General features: G+C 34.6%; 1 long non-coding RNA gene across 1 annotated transcript in view; it reads left to right on the top strand.

The window, feature by feature from the left end:
• Positions 1-15638, top strand: part of LOC122136137 — a 32070-nt gene extending 16432 nt beyond the window's left edge. The window contains exons 2-3 of the long non-coding RNA XR_006153949.1: positions 14498-14628; positions 15156-15638. This is a non-coding gene — a long non-coding RNA (uncharacterized LOC122136137). The remainder of the gene's footprint in view (positions 1-14497; positions 14629-15155) is intronic.
• Positions 15639-21470: the final 5832 nt, after the last annotated feature.

Below are 21470 nucleotides of genomic sequence, written 5' to 3'. Positions count from 1 at the left end.
GCATTTTTTGTATGTTTTATTTTTGGACTAATAATAAAGTCACCTGATTCTATGTGAGAGAGTTAGTGGAAATATCAGTGTGTTTCTATTGGTCAGTGTTAGAGGAGCTCAGCTTAGCCTGAGAGTTAGCCTGCTCTGGGGGCTGTTTCATAAAACAAGTTTACCAGATAAGCCAGGCTTATTTCAGTTAGTCTGACGTATTTTCACTTGATTTGGTTTCATAAAGCATAATGACCATGGCTGAAGCTCAGTGAGTGTGGTATCTTATGCTGGTACACTAACCTGGTCAGGAGCAGGCTAACGGTCAGGCTAACACTGACCAATAGGAACACATTGATATTACGGCTGACTCTATAACATACTATCATGTGACGTTATCAGTCCAAAAATAATATTATACAGAAAATGCAACTTAAATCAAATAAATAAAAATATAGGCTACAACCGACAGTATTTAATTTATTGTGCCCAGGATTTAATGACTTAGTTTTAAGATATTTGAAACCATTTTAACATGCTGCTACATGTGCATTAATTTGATCACCAGTTTCCAGCCATGCAGCCTTTAAAGCATTAAAAAGACTAAATTTAAATTTAAAATCACTAAATTAAAAATGAAAATAAATAATATAAAACAGGCTTTATTTTATATATAAGAGGAATACACATTAGCTAATTTGAGCTTGTAATTAGTTGTATTAGCTAGCTTACGTTGGATTTAAAGTTACTGCTATCATAAAAATACACATATATGTAGAATTAAAATTCTACGTGTCACATTTAATGTCCAACAACAAATATTTTAGCATAATGCATATTTAATTCAGAATTATTATTCTGTTGCGTGCCATCTGTTTAGTGCGCATGCATTGACAGCAGAATGGATATATCTGCATGACTTTCTAACATTTACAGATGAAAAAGATACCTGTGACATGTCAGTTATGCACTGAGGAAAATAAAATGTCTCAAATGAATTAAAACGGCACAAATTTTCGCTGTTTGTCATTGTGGATCGATTTGATCCATGATCGACATTAAGTTCTGCTTCGAATAACGCATGATGCAAGCATGAGCAGCGCATATTTTTTTCGGCATCCATGTAAATCAGTGAGTGCATTCACACCGCCGCTCATGCTCAATTAAAGTGACCGCACACTTTTGATGGACAGAAAATATCTGATTTCACACAAAACGTGCTAACAATGTTTAGTGTGTTTTAATACGTATTGGAGTGTCATGAAAGAAAATGAAGAATAAAAAATATGTATAGAAGATTTAGCCATTTTAACTTGTTTTTAATGGCCATAAGCATGCCATAAACTTAAAACATTTTATCAAACTCACAACAAACAATTCATCTAGCTCAGGATCTTAAGTTACAATGGAGTAGGCAGGGCCGTCGCAAGGGGGTGCTAGGCCCTCTGCGAAGTTGACGTGCGAGGCCCTCCACAATTGTGTGTGTGTGTGTGTGGGGGGGGGGGGGTTGCTATAGTAACGAACGCAACTTTAAAGGTCCCGTTCTTCGTGATCCCATGTTTCAAACTTTAGTTAGTGTGTAATGTTGTTGTTAGAGTATAAATAATATCTGTAAAATTATAAAGCTCAAAGTTCAATGCCAAGCGAGATATTTTATTTAACAGAAGTCGCCTACATCGAACGGCCAGTTTGGACTACATCCCTCTACTTCCTTCTTTAACGACGTCACTAAAACAGTTTTTTGACTAACCTCTGCCCACAGGAATACACAAAAAAAGGGGGCGTGGTCTTGTTGCGCTCCCACGGAGAAGAGGAAGAGTTGCGTTTGTAGAGTGTGTTTGTCGCCATGTCATTGAAACACTGTTATTTTCATCCCGGAGTCCAATCACCTTTGTTTGGTCTTCTCAGGGACGCTGTACTTAGAGATCAGTGGTTACAATTTATGTTTAACTCGGTTCCCGAAAATTATAATCCACGTGTAAAACTATGTGCAGCACATTTTGCTAAGGACAGCTTCCTCAATCTCAATCAGTTTAATGCCGGATTCGCACAAAGATTATTCTTGAAAGATGGAGCAGTTCCCTCTTTGTCTGGAGAAGGCGTTGTTTATGGACCACAACCGGTAAGTGTATTTTATTATTTAAGTTGGTGCGTTTAACAGTTTCTGTAATACACAAAGGGCAACACTGTTTAGCTTTGTTAACTAGATGGTAATTGAAACTAATCCAACAAAAATGTAAAAAAGTGTAGTAATTCAACCGGACACCATCGATTGTTGGTGTTTGTAATGATCGGTTTAAATTATTTGTTGATTATATCTATTGTTTACTGTTTAACCACATGCTGGTTTAGCTGCAGCCACGCGAATCATTGTTCTGTGTTAAGGCCTGTGTAACGTTACCTACTGTAGTAAAGCCATGTTTGTTTCCTATTTATTGCGAAGCTATTATGCTACAGTAGTCATATATATGAAAATGTAACTGTGCTAAACAGTAACAAACAATAAATATCCACAGTTTTTGATGTAATAATCTATTGAAGGACCATGTTAGTAAATTTATTATAGAGAATGCATGCCTGTTTTGTATTTTTTGCTTTGTTTCTGTTGTATTCTGATAAATGTCAATTAAATATATCATTACTGTTGAACATGGAAAATGTGTACATTGGTATTACTTCATAATTAAATACACATTTGAAATATTTGTTACAGAGTTCATTTCAGCAGGGACCACGTTCCCAAGAGCTCCCTGCAACATCTTCAGTACATGAAGCTGGATGTCAGACAGACTCTGCAAACACCGAAACATTGGCCATACAGATATCAGCAAAGATGCGATCAGTGGGCACACAACTTTCTGTTGGTACACTGAGGGATGTCCACGTAAGAAGCAAAGGTATTAAGTCTAGACATGAAATATCAGTAGTGGCACATATTTGTTTGTATTATGTTTTTATATAGAGACATTATATGTAATTGCATGAAAGACTGTTTTGAATAATAATATATAATTATTAAATTTAAGTGATTATTTAATTATTCAAATATTTTTTGCCTTGCCTTGTAGTCATTCAGGCAACAGTTTCCAGTCCTTTATATAGGAATGTTGTGCAGATAATATTGTTTATGGCATCAAAATAACGTGAAGTTATATTTATTATGGTCTACTAATGATTTGACTTATTCTTCAATGATTGCAGGTTGCCCAGCATCCACAGGCAACAACAACACAAGGAGAGGCTGTTTTCAAAATCGCTTTTCCGAAGTCAAAACAAAAAAAGAAAAGCTTTTAAAACAGTTTGTAACATTTAACATTACAATTTAACCAATTCAAGGTAACAGCCAGACGTAAAAGTATGACAACTACTAAATAAACAGCTTACCATTGTGAAACATCCTACAAAAGTCGTGCTTGCACAGGTTCTACTCGATCCTCTTCATCTATGTTCTCCGGGTCTGATTCCGGCTCAAATCGATAGGGGAAAATTAAAGCCATGTTTACAATAACATTGAGCGCATGCATCTCCACGTTATGGTAAGAGGCGTGACCTTTCCGGGCAACGTGCGCTAAGCTGCTGTCGAATCACAACACAGGAACCACTGGCACAATCAGAACTCATTACGTGTTTCTGAAGGAGGGACTTCATAGAACAAGGAAGTCATCAGCCCGTTTTTATGACAGTGAAAACAGCGGTATACAGATAAGTAAATTGTGTGAAAAATACTGTTTTTTTTTACACGCAGAACATGAACACATGTTATATTGCACACTGTAAACACAATCAAAGCTTCAAAAAAACACGAAAAACGGGACCTTTAACAAGCATCTGATCGGTGCTCACTGACATGCTCGCGCACAAAACATGGTCACGCACATGCTCATAAGGATCTAATGCATAATAATAATAATAACATGATTAAAAAAGTAAATAAGAATGCTAAAATGAGCTTGTAGATAGTTATATATGAAGAGTTCAGATGCAAAAGCCTCTAAGTGCCATCCAACATTTTCTTCTAAAATGATTATTTTCTCATGCTCCTATGTTTATGTTCAGTTATTTTACTTTAATGGGAAATAAAAGAAACTATTCATTGTCATTAAATTGAAATTGCTGAACCTACACATGGGAATTTGAATTTCAATTCAAAACGATGATTTTTTTTTTTTTATAAAAGGTTGAGAAGTTTGCATCACTAAATAGTCTATTGCTGTCGGTCGCTAAACTTTTCTATCGTAAAACAGTTTTCTAATACAGTAGGCTACTACTTACATCTTTCCACAAACTCTAGTTGCGTTCTGACAGTGACAGTAAAACCTGCATTCTTTGATTTGATTGGCCATCTCGATCATTTTGTCATTGACGAGCGCTGTTGGACCACTGAGGCAGACCAGCCTAGACCCCTGCAAAAAAAATCCTAATTTTACAGTAAATAACTCTAAAATTTAGAGTATTTTTCTGTTATTTTAATTATTTTCAAAACTCTGTAAAATGACAAACAATATCTCTAAATTAATTAATTGACTGTTAATTTACGGATTATATAATTAATGATAAATTACAGTAATGCTCATTTTTTACAGGACAATTACTCTATTATTTATACAGTATTTTTTCTGTTTTCTTAAATTACATACAAAGTTCTGTAAAATTACAATAAAAATGTGTAATTAAATGTGTAGCTCATTATATTAAAGGTTTATATCCATACTAACAATCTAACATATTTTCTTGTAATTTTAAAGTAAATATTATTAGTTTTACATTTAATTGTATTTTTACATATAAACTCTGTAATTGTCGATATATAATTTTAGCAAACTTTTATCATTGCATTAAACAATTCGTAGTCTCTGGCATCTTTGCTCTCCAGATTGAAACTTTCAGTCATGTTGTGCCTCTGGCCACACACACAATCAGTGATGTCACAGAACAGCCTGGTCTCATTGTTAATAAGTAGTTATTAATACGTAACTTTAAAAGACACAAAATGTAAATTTTTGTACGTTTTGAAAGGTGCTAAATCGTACAATACTGACGTAATCATGGCACCAAAACATAAAAATACTTACATTTTTACAGCGAATAAAACGTAAAAAATTTACGAATCTTTCATGTCATAAAAATATATGTATATTTCCCTTTTTATCATTTTTTAGATAAATGTAAGATCCCTAAACCCCACCCTGAACCTAAACCTACCCATTTTATACAGAATGTTAAAAGAATAAAACATAATAGCTTAAATGTGTAGGAAAATGACAATTTTAATAAAAATATAACATTAAAAAGATATTTTGAGCCACTAATCCTACACCTACCCATAACCATTTCTTAAAACTACATACTGTTATAAATAAATGAATAACAGACAAACAAGCGTAACGTTAATCACAATCATTTATTTTTCTGCGAAAATGTCAAAAGTGGTACCAAAAGTAGTTCAAATGATGATGAGTTCCAGTCGCAGTCCTCTCTGGCGGTAATAGTTTTTATAGGGTACAGAGCATAATTTAATGTATTAATCCGTGAAATTATGAATCTGTCTTATCTCTGTGAAGGCGGGAGACTCATTTCAAATGTCAATCGACTGAAACACGGCATGTCGCAATCTGTGACGAATTAGGTGAGAACCCTGTGGCTTTTTACAGTTTAAACATGGATTGTTTTACATCGGACTGCTACATTTTTATTTTGAGCGAGTTGCGGAATGTAACGTAAATGAAGAACAAACACGGAATATGGACAACGAATTTCAACAATGCGTATCGGACATAATGCAATCTGCGGAAGGTAAATAACTTTTTATTTTATATTAAAAAATCTGCTAACGTTACATCAAAATATAGTGTGTTAAATTGAGAATCTAAACGCGAGTACATATTTCAATGTATTAGGCTAATGTTACAGTATGTGTTGCTAGCATGTGTAAATATTTAAATCTAATTTAGGTTTTGATACTCAGCATAGGAGCTTCACAATGAGTGACATGAGAACATTGTATTTTTAGACAGAGAGGAACTCGAACCACACTCCTTGACTCTAGAAGAATTTGCAAACTAGGCTTTTGAATCTACTGTTGATCGCGGGATATAGGCCTAACGTTACCGACCAGTCAAAATGATGAGGAGTCATAATATGTTTTGGAGCTGGCGAGTAAAATTTTGCGAGCTTTTGTAAATGTCTCTGTTAGTAAGTAAAAAAAAATAGCTAATATTCCTGTGTATGTGTGTGTTTCCCTCCTGATCCAGGAATTCTATGAACAAATATTATCCAGCCACACGATCTTCAGATGCGTGAGTATTGCCATATTAAAATACACATGAAATAGAGGCAGAACATGTAAACTCTGCTGAAAGGCACACTGATTCAAACCCTCCTGACAATATTTTACCTGTCTTCTTGAGTTTACAGGTCTAGCTGACCCAAAATTAAATGTCCTTTCAAAACGAAACTATTTTCAAACCTGTATGACTTATGTGAAACACAAGAACGTTGGCAATAAAACAACATTGGAACCCATTGTATGAAAAAAAAACAAAAAAAAAAAAAAAAACAATGAAGGCGTTTCTCAAGATATCTTAAGGTTTCCCATAAGAAATTCATACAGTTTTGGAACAACTTGAGGGTGAGAAAATAATGAGAACAATTTTTTGGATGAGCTGTTCTTTTAAGGACATGTTCCCATGGTCCTTTGCTAAATTAACCATGTTTTTTATTATAGTAAAAGTGTAGAAACCATGTTTTTGTGGTGTATTGATTACAATAATGTATTACCATTTGGTTAGTGTAGCAAAACCATGGTTAATTTTAGTAAGGGTTCTCCAGATTTATATAACACTTAAAGGATTAGTTCACCTCAAAATGAAAATTTCCTGATAATTTACTCACCCCAGTGCCATCCAAGATATCCATGTCTTTCTTTATTCAGTTGAAAAAAGAAATTAAGCTTTTTGAGGAAAACATTTCAGGATTTTTCTCCACACAATGGACTTCAGCTACAACCAAAATGTTGAAGTCTAAATCGATGCAGTTTCAAAGGACTCTGCACAATCACATCTGAGGAATAGGATCTTATCTAGCGAAACGATCGGTCATTTTCTAAAAAAAATAAACATTTATATACTTTTTAACCACATTTGTTCGTCTTGTGCTGGTTTGTGATGTGTCAGGCATTACGTCATCACATTGGAAACATCATGTGTCACGCCATCTAAGTTATTTTTACTCTGGTTCAAAAAGGCAGGGGAGGGGCGAAAAATTCCATCTCATCTTCTCCAACTTAAAATTGTCCGACATATTTGTTTTAATTTATTATTATATTAAAAAAATCTTTTTTTCTGACGTTTCCAATGTGATGACGTAATGCCTGACACATCACAAACCAGCACAAGATGAACAAATGTGGTTAAAAAGTATATAAATGTTTATTTTTTTTAGAAAATGACCGATCATTTTGCTAGATAAGAGCCTGTTCCTCAGCTGTGATTGTGCAGAGTCCTTTGAAACTGCATCGATTTGGACTTCAACATTTTGGTTGTAGTTGAAGTTAATTGTGTGGAGAAAAATCCTGAAATGTTTTCCTCAAACTTCATTTATTTTCAACTGAAGAAAGAAAGACATGGATATCTTGGATGGCACTGGGGTGAGTAAATTATCAGGAAATTTTCATTGTGAGGTGAACTAATCCTTTAAGGAACACATTAAAAATGGTCCTATGTGACCCAGATCAATAGTCTGTTAACACACATGAACACTTTTCATTTTATTTTATTTTTTTAGATTAAGCATTGGAACAATGTTTATGGAGCAGAACAAGCACCAACAGAGAAGTCCATCACTAGTAAGTGTCCACTGCAGTATATAAAACCATAGTCAATTTTAAAGGCACATTGCACTGATGCCATCCCAGATGTATATCTGACTTTCTTTATACAGAGATTTTTTTTTAAATAATCCATTATTGTAAGCCAATATAATGCAAGTGCATGCTTCAGAAACTACAAACAGCCTGCTGTGTTTTCTGCACTTATCGTGAGCTTACAGTTCTCTTGGATTATTGTCAAGATGTGTGTTTGGACTTTTCGACCTTCAGCATTTTGGTGTCTATTCACTTGCATTATTCAACACAATAAAACAAGAGATGGATAATTTTTCTAAGTCTAGTTTATTTTTTCTAAAATTTGTGTTCTTCGGAAGAAAGAAAATTATAGAAAATCAACTAGATATGGTGGAAGAGTTCAATGAATAATTTGAGTTGTTTGTTTGGGTTTGCTATATTACACACATTTTCATCATACATTTCATATAAGGTTTAAATAAGGTAAAAAAATGATTATTGATTGGAATTTGCCCACTGTCATGCAGATAATTTACTCACCATCATGTTGTTCCAAACATTTATGCATTTTGGTTGCCAACATTCTTCAAAAATATCTACTTTTAATGCTTGACAAAAGAGAAATTTCAGGTTTGAAAAGACATGATGGTGAGTAAATGATGACAGAATATTAATTTTTGGGGTGAACTATCTCCAGTACTTTAATAATCGCACACAAGGAGAATAGACCTTCTTTTGTTTAATTCATATCATCATCAATCTTTTATTTAATTCCCTGGAGAATATTGAGAGAAAGACCCTCATTACCCATATCATAGCAGTCTGAAAACACCTCCAGTTAATACAAATATTCTGTGTTTATTTTATAATACAGATTGGCATTTTTAGGTGTTTATCTTGCAATGATACCCCTGGAAAAGAATGTCCATTGTTGTGAATCTACATGTTCCTTCTTTTGGTGATGCACATTTTTTGTCGCATCAGACAAAAGTTTTAGGCCGTCCACACGGATCCGGCATTTTCATAAGGTGAAACCGCTATTTTTTTGAAACCGGGTCCCAAAGTGGATAAATCTGAAAACGCCGCCTTTGCATTTTCGTCAGGACGCCTAATCCGTATATTTTCTGAAACGATGACGTCATCAACCCACGTCTCCCCCCCCTAGTCAGACACCTCTACGTCACGTAACAGCAACAAAAACGTGAACAAACACTGAACGATTGTCTTTTTATTAACTAACATTAACACAGATTAGTAAATGTATTGTACCATGTTCGTTTGTATACCGCACGCAAGGTTTATGAGCATAGTCCATGTCTTCTTCTCCCGTTTTTAGTGTCTCTCTGTGGCAGAATTACAGCGCCACATACTGGTCTGGCATGTATACTACATCGTTTTGCGGTTTCGTGTGGACGCGGATATTTCTTGAGACGAGGAAAAAAAAAGATCGGATTGGGGTAAGCTCCGTCTCCGTGTGGACGGGGCCTTAGATACAAGACAAACAGACAATTTAAATACAATTTATTAAGCTTGTTTAAAGGAAACAAAAAGAATTTAAATCATCCTTTTTGAGAGAATCATAGTGTGTCCTTTTTTCATCCCAGATGCACCAAGGATCCAGCTGATTACTGGCCGTTTGCAGGATTGCTCTTTATTGGCTGTATCTGTCACATCTGGTACACTTTTGTTGTATGTTTTGATTTAACGTATTAATACACTTGTATAGTTAGGATTCTGAACTAAAAGACAGTATAACACTAACAATCAGAAGAATACAGCACCTCTAAGATTATTGTAAAAAACAATAAACAGTTAAACAGAGTTAAACAGTTTTACCGTTTTCGAATCCATTCAGCCGATCTCCGGGTCTGGCGGTACCACTTTCAGCATAGCTTAGCATAGATCATTGATTTTTTTTTTTTTTTTTTTTTTTTTTTTTACAGTGTACATATATCTATAGAAAGCTTTAAATGACTACTTAACAAAATAAAACAAATACAAAAACTTTAATTATAATCATAATCCATAAAGATGCACTTCTCTCTAAAGGCGTGTCTGAGGAGATGACGATCAGCAACTTCATTCTTGCGACACAGACTCAGAAAACACTAGTTTATTAGTAAATAATTAAAATGTCTTCTTACTATTTCCCCCGACACATTTATGGTAATTAATTTTGCCGGTGCTTTGCAGCAAGCTTGAGCCTATTGCGTGTATTTGAACACAGAACTGTTCAGCTGCGCTGCTGCTGTGGGACACTAAACACCGTCGAGTCGCTCGTGACAGTCACGGAGCACGGTCTCGTTTTGTTTACACCAGCACAGCAATTTTTTCATCACTATTTGATGGATGTCTAAAATATAAAAATAAGGAGAAGTCTAAAACAGGCGGGAGCCCCAGCCTGCGTCAGAACTATGACGTGAAAATTGGCCCAAAGACCGGCCCAAGGGGCCTAAAAGCCGCACACGGCTACCACCGGACCTACAAACAGTGTAGGGACAAATTAAAAAAAACTAAAAAGTGACTACCGAGCCATAAAGGATCACAACGGCCGGAGTGGTGCAAACAGAAGAACGTGGAAGTGGTTCGACCAAATGGACGCTATCTACGGAAGTCGACCTGCGAGCAATGGGAGAGAGGGTGCCCTGGACTCGGCCACCTCGTTGTTGGACAACACAATCGAGGATGGTATGTAAAGTTGTGTACAATATATTAAGTTTGAAAGCTTCACTTTATTGACCATCTATACTGTAAAGCTTTATTTTGTTTTGTTTTTTTACATGTATGCCTATTCAATTATTATTTAAATGTTCTGGATTTGTTACAACTGCTAGTTTGATTTGTGTTGCTGTAATTTGTGCATTAACAAACATTGTACAAACTTTTTGTTTCAGATGCACTGTCTACGATTGACTCGTTAGCACTTTCTCCGTGCAGTGATGCCTCAACTTCCCAACTGGTGATAGCAGCGTCACCACCAGCAACCTCCAGCAGCACCAGCAGGACACCAGAGCGTGTGGTACCAGGTATGAAATACAGTGGTGGATTAAATTAACGAGTAGACAGACATGAATGTTTATTCATAACAGTACTGAAAAAAAGTAAATATTGTTAGCTGATGCTAACTGTCTAGCTAACAAGCTTGCTGGTGCTAAGTTGAGGTAATTTTTATAAATGATGTCCAAATGATGTTTTATTCAACCACCTATATATATATACACATATTACATCTGGGGAGAAAAAATGTGAAAGGATGTGATGTTCAGAACATGGTAACTACAGTAATTATCAAAGTGGCCAGGGGTGTTTTTAAATTATATTATACTAACTTCAGGCCTTATTATCATGTCATATATAACTGTGATGTTCTGTAAAACAACAAACTTTAAAATACTTTTTTCTTACTGGTGAAAATCAGATGGTCATCTCTGTTTTCTCTCAGGTACATCACAGTGTAAGCTTCACAGTGAACATTACTACATCACTCTCATCAAAGTAGTCCATATCAACAACACAAATATATCTTGACTCCATATAGTGGTTATTTTGGAAAAAATCCCAGGTATTATGAGCAGTAGGATTATAAAGAAAAAAATATGTGCTAATATAAAATTAAATTAAGTAGCCTATATAAAATTGCAAACATCTATCTTTCAGTACTTTTTACTTAAGTACATAAAAAATTAAGTACTTTTGTACTTTCACTTGAGTAACATTGAAAAAGGAGTACTTTTACTGGAGTAATATTTTATTATATGTATCTGTACTTGATTTGTGTACTTTGTCCACCACTGATGAAAATATGACTAAAACACTTAATGTTACAGATCATATATTTAGACTAAGCTTACCTAATCCTTTTCTTATGTCGTTTTGAAAGCCTGCACTAAAATTGGATATATCATGAAATCCTGTTGCTCACCATAAATACATTATTGCTAGCTGCTGTAACTTTGATTAGTTCACACTGTAGATCATGGGGTTGTTAATGAACAGTTCTTTCATAAATTAATCGATGATACGTGATAAGCTTTATTTTAACTATCAATTTTTTTTTTTTTGATTTTAGCAAAAACCTTTAGAAAAAAAAATACACAATTATAACTTTTCTTTCTCTGTGTCCAGGCAAGAGGAAACGGAACATGCACCATCAGGAGCATCTTGCTGTTTTAAGAGAGATGCAGGTGGCTGATATTCAACGGCAGGAACTGAACCGGGCACAGAGGGAGCTACATTTGCAGATGGCAATAGATGAGGCCCGGCAAGCAAGGGAGCAGGAAGCGGCCTTAAGGAGAGAGGAAAATGCACAAACGGCTGCATTCAATCAAGCCTTTCTCAACGTCATGGGGATGCTTGTACAGGCGATGAGGAACAGAACAGAACAGTGACAGAACTGACAAGAACAGAACTCTCTGCCCGACTAAAACCTCCCTAGTCCATACTTCACGGAAATAGTTAATTTTATTAACTTGTTTTTCCTGTGAATGTTTTTCTACTACATACGTTTGTGCACAACATTTAAAGTTTGTTTAGTGTAAATTTTTTACTTTTAAATGTTTATATATGTCTTATTTATATTTTTATTTTTTTTGCACTACATACATTTTCACATTTAAAGTTTGCTTGGTGTACATTCTTTACTTTTAAATTTGTCTTTATATATGTCTTTATATTTTCTTTATATACATTTTTTGCACTACATACATTAGTACTTTGTTTAACGTTTAATCTGTTTACATTTTTCTTAAAATTTACTTGTCAAACGTGTACTTTCCTTTTTAATGGTGCATGTGGATAAGAGCAACAGGTTTCATCAAGCTAAATGTCACAATTTAAAAGATTAATAGTACACTTTTACTTAAAACTCACTTTAAACCGCTATTGAGTATTTGTATTATATTCTGCTCGTGGTTTAAAATAGTGTTTGGGCATAAAATGAACAAAAATGCTATTCTGTATGACAAAATATTTAAAAGAACATGTGATAATTATTTCTCCAAATGTGCACACAATTGGATAAGAGCCCTGATGAATGCTGTATATTGCATGTAAGTGAACACAAACCTGAGAAAACATGATTGAGTGCATTATGACTGATAATTCCTATTCAAAATATCAAATGTTACAGATTAATAATTTTACACTCCTGGAATAAATTAAGAATTTAATGTCACTGCAAAGCAGATTTATCATAAACAGTGGTCAAATATCAAAGCTGGAGTCTTACATCTTTATAATGATGCTATTTATTATTAATATTATTAAGCAAATAGAGTGATGTCGTCATCTTCGCTTCGTTGTAAGAGTTCCCAGACTCGTTTGTTTTCTTTTGCAGTAATTTGTTTTGCTGCCATCAGCCTCATTTGAAACACATTTCTACGTCTTGAAGTTAAAAACATCCACATGCCAAGAATCAAGAACACCATCCCCTCGATAGGCTCCATTGTTTCTGTGTTGTGCGTTTGAAATATGGCGCGTTTAGGATGATGTCATGACAGTAGAGGCGGCAACTATTAACGATCAGTCCCACCCACTTTGAAGCGGTACTAACTGCAGTGGAAAAGCAACCGAGCTAAAGCGAACCAAACCGTGCCGTACCAAGTCGAGTCGTACCAAGCAGTGGAAAAGCGAAGCGAGCCGAACCGAGCCGTACCATGCAGTGGAAAAGCGCCAAAAGTCGGAGTGAAATGCAGGGCTCTAGACCAGCCTAAAAGTTAAAACTCTAAAACTTTTTGTCATCCTAATAACAAACAGCTTTACTCATTCCGTGAACTTAAATTGTCGTTTATGAAACTGCTTTAGTCCCAATTGCTTTGTTAGGTTATTTCAAGTCAGATTTTGGACTTTAATCCCCACTTTTCTTAGCGTCTTTTATGAAACAGCCCCCTGGAACAGGTTAGTTTGCCAGCATAAGTTGCCACAGCTTGATCTAGGACTATGTTAAATTTACTTTATGGAAATAAATCATTTGACAATGAGCCAGACTAACTGAAATAAGCCTGTCTTATTTGGTTAACTTGTTTTATGAAATGGGCCTCGAGGTATTAGAAGTGATCATATTTTTTTCATTGCATCGAATCTCATTGTGTTGAATCAAATCGAACCGAAATCGGATCAAACTGCATCGTAACAGGGATGAATCATATCGCATCGGTAGCTGCATCATATGTATCTTCTACGGGGCCATAACGTAAGATACAAGGTATGAGGCCTTTTATACATTTTCGTGTTTTTTTAGAAATAATGAATGGACAGATGGAGTCTTTAAACGCCTCAGATGTAAAGTTATTCGCTGTCAAAGTGACGCCAAAATGAATGGGAGTCAATGGAATGCTAACAGCAGGTGGGGGTCCACTAGCCAATGGCGGCGCCCGGGGATGCTTCAATAAAATATGAAACCCTGCCCCCCGGTCAAACGTCATGCATGCATTCATTCTCTGCCAGCAGGAGGCGGTGTTTGAGCGGAAGATATAGCGGTTTCCCCACTAACTCATACAAACAAAAAGGCATTAAAGGGATAGTTCACCCAAAAATGAAAATTACCCCATGATTTACTCACCCTCAGGCCATCCTAGATGTATATGACTTTCTTCTTTCAGACGAATACAATCAGCGTTTTACTAAATAATGTCCAGGCTAATCCATGGTTTATTATGGCCCACTGTCCCACTGTTTCAGTAACAAGAGAGAATCACACAAACAAGTCCAAGATCTACTGCAGAAGATTGAAGGAATGATGACGGAGAACGGAGGGACATTTATGATGAAACAAATGAAGAGGAGCAACAGCATGGTCAGCATTGTCAATTGTAAGTTGTTTTGTGGTTGTGACTATCAACATTGCTACCTACAGCTGTTGCCAATTCCTAATTTTACAGAGATAAAAGCCCTGAGAAACAGCCTTGGTCAATGTTATTTTGGAATAAATGAACTGAGACGGTAACAAGGAAGCAATGAATTATTCTCATAACAGCTGCATAATAGTGCTAAACTTCCATGATCCTTTCTGGTCTAAGACAAAAAAAAAAAAAAAACCCTATCTATAAAATAAGTATAATACATAGAAAAACAGATGCAATCATTTTCACTTATTGATATGTTCATTCTTGTTGGCAGATTAGGACTGAAATTATGTTAAGCATGGATAACCAAAGTAATATTTAATACATTAATGTAACATCAGTGAAACTTCAAAACTGGGTGTATATTTGCAATATAAAGTTACTACGACTTTTTTTATGTAAAGTAAGCTATAAGTCAGATGAAAGTATGTGAGAGAGATGTTAATGAGATTTAATTGAGCTTCATGTTGAGTGATCTGATCTTTCTATTGTAGTTTCTGGAGAGAATCCGGCTGAAGATCCAGAGATTGATGTGAAGAAAGACCAAAGAACCGGATCTAGAAAGACTGGCACAATGATCACTATTATGTTAAAAAGTGACGTATCTGGAACAGGAAAACACTTTCAGGAGATTCATAAGACATATATAAGCAATATGCATCAGAAGAAACAGGAGCATCAGTCAGAAAATATACTTATATATAAATATATAAAAGGGCTGTCAGTCAATACAAAATTTAAATCTAATGAATTACATGGTGTGGCGATTAATTAATCTAAATAAACTGAATTTAATCAAAACAAATTGGGCTGTAAAAATACCCACAAAAGATTATTTAAATCTATTATTGTGTTAAATGAGAAAGTAGACATTATAATAGTGTTTTATTTGGTTCAACATAAAATTCATCACAATAAACGTTTAGGCTACAATGGCCTAAGATTATATGGAACATAAAAGAAGATAATTTGAGCAACATCTATTTTTTTGTATTTTTTTTTTCATGCAATGAAAGCCACTTAAACCAAAGCAGTCTTTAAAATACCTTATTTTAATGTTGTGCAACTTCCAATTGGTGAACTATCCTTTTAATGTTTATTTATTTAACTATTAATTTTTTAATTTCAGAATTTTTAATTGAGAAACTAAACACCTCTATGTTGCTCAACAGTTCTGTAGTGGCTTTATAGGTAATATTTTCATTGGCAAAATGGAGCAAAAACACACAATGTTAAAACTTCTTATTGTAAAGCCTGTCTATGACAAGCAATAGATTTCTCCACTCATATCATCATTTATTAACAACTCAACAAAAGTTCTAAAACATAAATAGGCTTAGCTGGTAGCAAGTTGATACCGGAAGGGTTCAACATCCCCCAATATATCATGTGCAAATGTGCAATACTTTACACCAGACATAAACAGTAATTCAAAACAGTGTCACAGGCCAGCTCCTCAAACAGAGCCAGAAAGACACCCTCCTTATTGTGCTAGAACATTCAAATAATAATAATCGAATAACATATATAAATACAACAATACACATTTCAACACTGCACAATATAAAACAAACATGCACTTCATCCATATATCACATACCTAGCTCCAGCTATGACAACAGTTTTCCAACTCTGGCACAAACCAATATTGCCATCTGCACAAAACATTTAAATGCACATGATTATACACAATATCACACTTAGTATAACATCAAACATGATCACGTACCTAACAACAGCTACGACAAATGAACATGAGATGAATGTGTTAATTCTCTACTTTTTTTTTTCTAGAAATGTAACTATTTTTTTTCTCATAATTAGTTTATTCTCAGCATTATATCTATTTTTTTCTCGCAATTTAATGAGTTTGTTCTCAACATTTTATTTAGACTTTTTTTCTCGAAATTTAACTAGTTTTTTTCTTGAAACATAAACATTTATTCTCGAAATGTAATGAGTTTAATCTCAACGTTTTATATCGACTTTGTTTCTTGAAATTTAACTATTTATTTCTCTAAATTTAACGACTTTAATCTCAGAATGGTTTTATTTTTTATTATTATTGCTTGGCCCTAATCCTCTTCTGTAATTTAAGGTTAAAATAGAGTAAAGGGTTTTAAATTCCAATGCAAAAAAAAAAAAAAAAAACCTTTTCAATTGAAATGCCAATGTTTACCCACTAGGTACCTGTATGACTCTAATAAATATACACCTATCTACTATTCTAGTTTCTCAAATGAAAAGTGTATGTCAGACCTGCTTACTTATTTTAAAATTTTTCATTTGAATAAATATTTAATACAACAGTATTTTAGTGCCACGTTAAAAAAAAAGAAAAAGAAAATAAGATTACGAAATTAAAGTTAGGCTATAATATTTTGAGCCTATATGACCCGGATTGGGAGCACGGGGGAAATTCCAGTGGACTGGGAACTGATTTGAATATTGGCTAATGTGGGATTATTATCAGAAATCATACCATGTGTCAAATACTAACAACAGGGACAGTATTGGAAATAATATTTCAAGACATGAAATATTATTTCCATGCATAAACTGTCCCTGTGAGTTTATGACACATGGTATAATTTCTTCTAATAATCTCACACATATTCAAATCAGTTGCATGCACAATATAGGCTATACTCTCAAAATATTATAATTTGATTCTCAAAATATTTTGAGTTTATTCTGAAAATATTTTGACTTTATTCTCTTAATTTTGACTATCCTTTAACATTTTCTACTTTATTCTCATAATTTTTACTTTATTCTGAAAATAATTAGACTTTATTCTCTTAATTTTGATTTTTTTTCTCAAAATATTATTTTCATCTCGTATTCTTAGATTTATTTTTTTACGTGGCATTAAAACGCTGTCGTAATTTAGACATGATTAAACACTTTTTTAAATACATTTAAAAAGTAACATATTTTTTGATGATATTCATAAGTACACACAAGTGAACATTACTGAATGCAAGCAAATACTGAATTTAACCCAAGAAAAGTTTAAAATAGTGCCAAAAAAGGCATTCAACAAAAGATATATCGGCTGCCGATATCTATATTCTGATTTTGATTTTGAAGACTCACAAGGAAAAATGTCCACTGTAATTTGTGTAATTTCACTAATTCGTGGTTCAGTGTAATATAACAGTTGAAATAGTAAGTAAACCTATATGCTAAATGTGATGTGATTTCACGCTATTACTCTTAAAAGCATGATGTAATTGGTAGCTAATTATCACATACTCTATAACCAAGTGTAAGCAGAAATTAGTGCTGTATTTAACCGTTTCTCTTATAAATAGTGTGCAAGTGTCATATTAATGGCTATTAGTCGTTCTAGCAGTGCTCTCCTATAATGACATATTGTGATAAGTAGCAAAGCATTATCAAGATGAGAAATGCATGGTATAAAACTATCCTATTTAACATGTTTCTTCAGTCATTTAGCAACAGCATGCATGAATTACTGTAGTAAACCTCTAGAATAGACTGTTTCTTCGGAGCAGCAGTGTAGTGCTAAAGTTGTTAGCGTCTGTGAATCTGTGACTGTTGTAATAGTAATGACTCGTCTGAACACAGTCGTGTTTCTTCAGTCTGTTTCCATTTATTCAGTGAAGGTTCAAAATCCTCAAATAAAGAGAAGCTGGAGATGGTGACATGTTTATTTGGTCTTGAAGTTCAGAAATACATCATGATTCTCTTCATATGTGGAGATGAACTGGATCAAACATCTGAAACACAAAAATCATGAGGATCTCCAGCATTTAAATGTGGCTGAATGTGGAGGATAACGAGAAAATCAGACAATTAGATACAAGATGAAGACTAAAGGAATGATGACGGAGACCTATCAGCTGTAAGTTCCTGAAATGTCAATGTCCCTAAAAAGAAAAGAGTTTATTGAGAATGTTGAGCTTTTAATTGAATATCATGTTTACATGTTGAGTGATTTGATCTTTCTGTTTTAGGAGTCTCCAGCAGAAGATCCAGATGAGATTCCTGATAGAAAAGACCAGGGGTCTGTACCATGATGGAAGCTGAACAAATTCAGAGTTACAGGATTAGTTTTGAGTTGACAAAACCAAACCTCTCCAATCCGGCTTTGTTGGTACCATGCTGCTGATCATCAACTTTCTTTGTCCACTCAGGCTTTGATCCTGAGTTTGTGGAGCGCGTGCAGATGAATGTGTGACATCACTGACGAACAGCCAATCACGAGCCTTGGTTCAAAGTTAAAGGTGTTGCTAAATCTTGCTGTATCAGTGCAGTCACAAGTGAAACTTGTTATATACAGCGATAGAGACTCGAACATGTAAGGTCACGTAGTCATTTTTAAACCATTATTGATTCTACAGCTTATTTATTTTACATACAATCTGTATATATTAACATTAATTTAAAATAAGTTATTTATAAAAACTGATAAACTAAAATTGCTTGTGTGTAATGGATTAATAATAATATAAATTATATAATTATATAATAACTTCAAGTAATTATCATTAAAGCCAGACATTTTTTTTTTTTAGAACAAGTGACCTTTAATTTGGAGCAAGATAAACTGGGGACTTTTTTTTGTGTCAGACATGTGTAACATTGCTCACATCTGATTAGTCCAATTTCAGTTTGAGATCTCTGACTCAGAACATAACCTGCTGGTTAGCCGTGGAGTGTAAGTTACTAAGGCAATGAATGCAACATAATGCCAAGCCACTTTCATGGTACCTAAAACCCAGGATTGGTGCAAACTAAACAAAATTTACCTGGCTAATCCGGCTTCATGGTACAGGCCCCAGATCAGGCTGGTTATGCTGGGAAAAACTGGTGCTAGAGGAAGTTCAGCAAGGAAACACAAAAACGCTCAGTGACTGATTCTGCTGGGAAAAACCCGATAAGATCAATAGGCCAAGAGCCCTGGATACTGTCCAGATGCTGAGGTAACGAGCCTGTACTTTGTTAAAGCCAGCAAGACGTTTTGTAAGAGTTCTAACACATTTGGAACACACAGGCTTTTTTATCTTTATCCAAACAAGAAATAAGGTCTCTAACCAGCATAGCTGCATAAAACGGTACTTAAGGGTTAAAAAAACAATTTCAGTTTCAGAAAAAATTATAAAGTTCTAGTTTAATTCTAGTTCTCATCTGAACGTGCGAGAGAAGCATTACTAAATTTGGCCTAAATTTTTAATTCTTAATAAATTACTTCAAATAAGCCCCATCAGTTCATGTTCCAACTATAAATGATATCTCTCTGCACCTCATGTTTTATCTGTTTCCACGAGTGGAAATGCTGGTTTGATGTGTCACCTGATATATCAAATCTTTGATTAATTTGTTAGAACTAGACCTGTTAGCATGTAATCATGTTTAAAATAATTCATATGAATATAGCTTGCTATTAATGACTTGCTTTTAATAATGCATGCATTTAACATTCAGTTATAAAGCATCTTTACAGAGGCTGCTTTTACTGTCTAAAAACCCCCACAGTAATGTATAAACAACAAGTTGCATGTTATGTAATAATATTTCCTTTCTATAATTTTTTTAACCAACATTCACTCATCAAATGCTCTGGTCTGAATCTTATTTTAAACTGATTTGATTACATCTTTAAGGAGCAATGTTAATTGCACACAGAGTAAGTAGAGATTTTCTTGTTTTACAGAAGAGAAAGAAGACCAAGGAAATTATTTGTTCAGGATAAGGAATGAAGACAGCCATCTTGCACCCAAACAAAGACAGAAAGTCCACTGGTATGTGTGTATTGAAGCAATGCTGTGTTATACAGCACTTTATGATGATCTCTCACAGGACTGTTCATGCCAGCAACAAGACTCGATCCTGTGACCTTCAGGTTAGAAGTCCAACTCTCTAACCATTAGGCCACAGCTGCCCCAAAGAAGAGGATGTTGTAAATTGTCTTTAGAGAAAAAGCTACTCAAAAGGTCTTAAAACAGCTTGAAGAATGGTATGTGTCCAGTACTTCAAGGGTCATAGTTGGTCACCCTGCTAAAATCACGCAGAACATAAGCTGAGCTGACTGTCTATTAAACAACTTCATCTGAATTGGTTGTGTTTTTTGTTTTACTTTGACCAGGTCTGGGAACTGTGTGAAAATGGGATGTTAGGAATGAGAGATCCTCTGGCTGAGAAAAAGCTACATCACATCAGTGCTGGATATCAACCACAAACTGTTTCCAGACACAAGAGAAGAAGATCATGACGGGGAAGAGCAAGAAACCAGTTTAGATGTGATGATAAGGAATCATTATTTTCTGAAACATTATCAAATGTCTTATATGTATCACATGATCTGTATCACAGTTGACTGGATGGGATTGTTTGACTTTTAAGGACATTTCATCACTCATTTGTGTCAAGTCAAGTCACCTTTATTTATGCTTATTTAGTGCTTTAAACAAAAAAGATTGCGTCAAAGCAACTGAACAACATTAATTAGGAAAACAGTGTGTCAATAATGCAAAATGACAGTTAAAGCAGTTCATCATTGAATTCAGTGATGTCATCATGCAGCTCAGTTCAGTTTAAATAGTATCTGTGCAATAATTTGCAATCAAGTCGATGATATCGCTGTAAATGAAGTGTCCCCAATTAAGCAAGCCAGAGGCGACAGCGGCAAGGAACCAAAACTCCATCGGTGACAGAATGGAGAAAAAACCTTGGGAGAAACCAGACAGAACAAGATAAGTTCACTAAACCATTCAATGCAACACCTCACACAGTGATCAGAAAAGCTAGAAACAAAATAACCGTTGAGTCACCCAGTGGAG

Source organism: Cyprinus carpio, chromosome A3 (genome assembly GCF_018340385.1).
Source record: "Cyprinus carpio isolate SPL01 chromosome A3, ASM1834038v1, whole genome shotgun sequence".
In the NCBI taxonomy this organism is placed as follows: domain Eukaryota; kingdom Metazoa; phylum Chordata; class Actinopteri; order Cypriniformes; family Cyprinidae; genus Cyprinus; species Cyprinus carpio.
Note: the sequence above shows the minus strand (reverse complement) of the source record. Positions and strands in the feature narration are given on the sequence as shown.